We start from the raw sequence: 5,436 nt of genomic DNA on the forward strand, positions 1-5,436 counted from the left end.
AACATTTAATTCTAAATTCAAGTTTTTGCCTTATGATTAACCTGGGTCTATAAACTTGATATTTCATTCCTCTAATGTCTAGAAGTTTCAAGTAATTTATGGAACAGGTTGATGATCATGGGAGGTCTCATTATAAAAAAAAAAGTGTTATACCACAATTTCTAACCTCCACAAAAAAGTGTACATTTGAGTACAGAAAAATTAGGTCCAAACAAATACAAATTAAAAGGCAAACTGAAAGAAATAATTGTATCATTTCAAGTATAAGAGTTAATTAATATCACTACATTTTAAAAATCTGAATAAGTAAGAAACACATAACTCAAAAGGAATTTTGGAAAATGTCTAAGCAAGTAACTCAGGAATGAAGAAATTATATATATGTGTGTGTGTATATATATACACATAATACACATAATATATGTGTGTATATATATATATATATATCGCTTCTCGGCCTTTTGGCTAAGATCAAGTGTAGTATCTGTTCTTATCAGTTTAATATATGTGTATATATATACATACATATATGTACACATATATCATATGTGTATATATACACACGCGTATATATACACACATAATATATTATGTATATATATACACATACACACATATATATAGCCATATATATATATACACATATATAACCATATATAAATACACATATATATAGCCATATATATATATATACACATATATATAGCCATATATATATATATACACACATATATATAGCCATATATATAGCCATATATATATACACACATATATATACACATATATATATATAGCCATATATACATATATGGCTATTAACATATGAATTAAAAAGTTTCATTCTCACTAGAAATTTTTCTTTTTCTTTTTTTTTTTTTTTTTGAGAAAGAGAGACAGAGTCTGAGTGGGGGAAAGGTACAGAGGGAGAGAAAGAGAATCTTAAGCAGTTTCCATGCTCAGAGCCCGATGCGAGGCTTGATCCCACAACCCTGGGATCATGACTTGAGCTGAAATCGGGTCAGCTGTTCAACCGACAGTGTGACCCAGTCTTCATTCTTGCTAGAAATCTAAATAGATGTAAATTAAAATAATACTAATTATAAAATGAGATTTTTCAAATAAAATAATAACCTTGTATAAATGGGAATTTTTAGTGTAATGTTAAAAATTGTAAGCAGGTATAATATTTACAAGAACAATTTGGCAGCACATAATAATAAAAAGTGTCTATTGATTGATCACTATGCATAAAATACTCTTAACCTGGTAAGTGTGTTAGTTCGTGTAATCTGCATAATGATGAGGTAGATACTAGTACAAATGATATACAAATGAGGAAAATGATAGAGTTTGGGACACAGGAAGGGACAAAGCCAGAATTCTAACTGAGACAGACTCGTTTCACAGTCCAACTTCACAATTACTGCTGGAAGATTTTAAAATAGGCATGCCCCTGACATACAAACTTATGCTGGAAATAGATCCTAAGGAAATAATCATGAGAGTCTGTAAAGATTTAATTACTAAGTTTTCCTAGCAACGTCGTCTAATTGCAGAAAAGGGAAAACGTCCAAGAAAAAAAAGATTATTTGAATAAGCTGAGTCCAATAAATACAAATCAGGGAGTTGTAAAAATAATTCTATAGAAGATTATGAAATTATGTAAAAATGTATGCTATATGTTACTTAGTAAAAACAGAAAGTTAAAAAAAAGTATACCTTATAACTGTTGAAAAATCTGGACCTATAAATATCAAAGTCATGATCGTTGTTGCCTTTGATTCACAATGATTTGTTTACTTTTATCTGTATCTGCCACATTCCTATAATATAATAAAAAAGCAAATAAACCTATTATGACAGAAAAATATGTTTGAATATATTTAACCTCCTCTATGTTGATACAGTCACTGTTTCTAAGAAAAAAATAACGGAAAATAATTTAAAATCATATTTTTATATTTGACTATCTAAAAATTTAAAATATCTGAAGGCTCCTAATAATTCAAGACAAAGGAAAATGTGAAAAATAAATCAGTCACATCACTTATCATCCAAAATATTTAGTATTCTTTAATATATTAACATTTCTTGTGATTCACTAAGGAAAAAGTATAGCGAACAACCTGGCAGGAGATTAATTAAAAACGACAGAGACACACAAATGATCAAAAACACATTAATGTATGTTCAGATTCAGTAATGATTACGCTAATTCATTCCAGTTAGTATTTGTTACTCGTGGCTGAAATACTTCTAATTGATAAATCTCTACAGTGTGTGGGGTGACTGGGTGTTTATGCGGTGGCAGAGATGCAGTGAAAGAACGATAGTTTCTGTCAGCACTTTCTCCAAAATGTATTCTTCATATCTGTACCTTTATCCATTTTTTTAATGCTTTTTTTTCTATTTATTTTTTAGAGAGCGAGCGCACACACAAGCAGAGGAGGGGCAGAGAGAGAGGGAGACAAAGGATCGAAAGAAAGCTTCTGTGGGTTTCAAGTTCACAAACCATGAGATCATCACCTGATCCGAAGTCCAATGCTTAACCAACTGAGCCACCCAGGTGCCCCTACTTGTCTCCATTTCTAATGTTAGTATGATATTGCTTCGGCCTTGTTTCTTTTGTAGCACTTATCCATAACTGGGGAAAAAAAATTGTTCTGGGGAGAGGTAAATCATTTGTGTGTTTATTATCTGCATTTAGCGGAAGCATTGTATAGTCTAATATTTGTTTGGGTCATTCATTCAGTGCTATAGACTTATCACCTCAATATCGGCCTAAAAGAGTAGGGGCTCCATAATGATTCACAGAATTTACGACTAAATTAGTAAATGAGTTATGAATGGGTGAAAGTGTTATTAAGTCGGTAAAGTGATATTTAAGAGAAAAAGAAATCAGAACACATCGCCATTTCAATTCGCTGATACTTTGATCTATTTAAAGGTCATTCCAATGTACTATAATTCTCAAAATAGAATCAAGTATAGTTTTGATTTAGTTTTAAGAATCAGATGTCTAAATTGCTCTCATTTAATTTAATCCATAACTTTTCTTGTTCATGAGTTAAATGCTAGTTCCGGAAAAGGCAACATCAGGCGAATATACCTTATGTGAGTTTCACGGGAATCCTTCACAAAGTAATTGATGATTTAACATTGATCCCTTGAAAAATAGATCCTGTATGAGGTATACTCAGAATTTTTAAGAAAAAAAGCTAAGCATCTATTTTAGATTGTCTCATAAATTATTTCTACTTAAAATTTCTCATAAAATTTCTACTTAAAAAATGAGATACTATTGAAGAGATTTGTATAGTCATGTTCATGGCAACATTAGTGACAGCCAAAAGGTGGAAGCAATTCTAGTGTCAACCAACAGATGAATAGATACTAAACTGTGGTCTAAACATACCATGGTATATTATTCAGCCTTAAAAAGGAAGAGAACTCTGACACACGCTGTAACGTGGATAAACTTTGGAGACATGATGCTAAGTGGAATGAGTCTCTACGCTCCCACTTATATGAGAGAGGTGCCCAGAGCAGTCAAATCCATAGAGACAGAAAGCAGAATGGTGGTCGCCAGGGGCCAGGGGGACAGGGGATGAGCAGTTATTATGTAATGGGCATATAGGTTCAGTTTGTAAGATGAAAAGCATTCTGAAGATTGGTTGCACTGCAATGTAAATGTTATTTTAATATTACTGAACTACACATATAAAAATGGCTAAGACGGTAATTTTGTGTTATGTGTTAGTTACTACAGTTAAAAAATTTTTTTAATGAGATGGGCTATACTTCTAACTGAACTAAATGAGTTTCTTCCTAAATAAGAGATGCCAAAAAGTTAACAAATTATTGAGAATCAAAGCTCGTTCTTTAGAGAGATCCTTGAACAATTCTCAAGATGTGAACCTTTCCAAGATGTTTTATACCTTGAACTACAATCAGGGATTGCTAACCAGGTTTCACTTAGAACGTAATCTGAAATCTTCAAATTACAGAGGTTGACGTCAATTCCGAAAGCTTGGGGAAAAGCCTTCCAGGAGGACCTATAATCTGAACTTAAAGTCACTCACCAATTTTATGTCTTGTATTTATATCAAAGACTACCCCAAACACATATTTTTTGGTGACAAAACTTAGAGCTTCCAAATGAAATGAGTACAGTTGAACTTTGCTTTTAATCAACAAAAACTTATTTCAAAAACTAAACTTTTAAAATATGCCAAGTGGCTTCTTGTGTTTGGATAGATGGAACACTGTAGATGGAACCAGTTTGAATTTAGTATTTAGTATTACTAAATTACTTCCTAAATTACTTCCTAATTTAGTATTAGGAAGTAATATCGCTTAGATAGAAAAGAGAGATTTGTATACCCAAGAAGTGATACAACTCCTTACTAACTCTCATTTGCTTTTTTAAAGGGCATTATTTACCACGGTTTCTTTCTCAAAGTACTTTTTAAAGGTTTTCTAAATTCAAATCAAATGTGGATTTGATGATTTGAGGTGTCAATGAAGCCTAGAATATTTTCCAATTATGGCCCAGTATGGAAAATAAAAAACCTACGTCCCAAGTTCACCTCAGGGCTGGTACCCTGTCAGCTTGTTCGCTTAATTTGTCTGTGTCGTCACGGTGTTATCTGGATATATATTAACCCAGGGCTTTACTTTAATATGAAAGCTATTTGTCCTTTCCATTTATAAAGATTTTTGCATTCCTTCTAGCAAAATACTGAGGTTACGCTAAAAATAATCCTGTTCACCAGTTTTAGATTAAGACCATCACAAGCAGCATTGTGGAGAATTACTGTAAATGTGTGCGTAATGATTGCTCCAAGTTGTACCAGTAAATTGCCACGGACATAATTTGAAGTATTACAGTTAAATGAAAAAATAAGTTGGTTTTGGATGCAAAATCAACAGTATCTACTTCCAAAAAAAAAAAAAAAAAAAGGACACAGAGAATTAAGGCAATCATCTGGGTAATTTACAACTAAATTTCCAAATAATCAAGGCTTCAGCGATCAGATTGTTTCATCTCCCTTTTCCATTTCCCAAAGCATGTATGGATCCGACCAGAATACATTTTCACGTGTATGTATTTCCTGAGTCATGGCATTTCACAAGTGAGAATACACAATAAGAATGCTTCCTGTCCCATTGGCATAGGATGCTTAATGGAACTTAATCACACCCAGAAAAGTCTTTGTTAAGACAAAACGTATTGCTTATGAATGACGTCTATTGCTGTCTGACGTTTCTCACAGGTGGTGACTTCACAGACGAAAAATGACTAATGCACAATACCCAAAATAAATTATACCTCCTCTCTCCCCATTTCCTACAAACACTTGTTTAAAGTGAATGGAAATAAAACAAAAACAACCGGGAGTGACAAATTCCATTGTGCATATAGTAGTCATTCCC

General features: G+C 32.3%; 1 pseudogene; it reads left to right on the forward strand.

Moving 5' to 3' along the window:
* The first annotated feature begins 445 nt into the window (after positions 1 to 445).
* Positions 446 to 601, forward strand: LOC121040036 (uncharacterized; annotated as a pseudogene).
* Positions 602 to 5,436: the final 4,835 nt, after the last annotated feature.

Source organism: Herpailurus yagouaroundi, unplaced genomic scaffold (genome assembly GCF_014898765.1).
Source record: "Herpailurus yagouaroundi ecotype Mexico unplaced genomic scaffold, PumYag 181, whole genome shotgun sequence".
In the NCBI taxonomy this organism is placed as follows: Eukaryota; Metazoa; Chordata; class Mammalia; order Carnivora; family Felidae; genus Herpailurus; species Herpailurus yagouaroundi.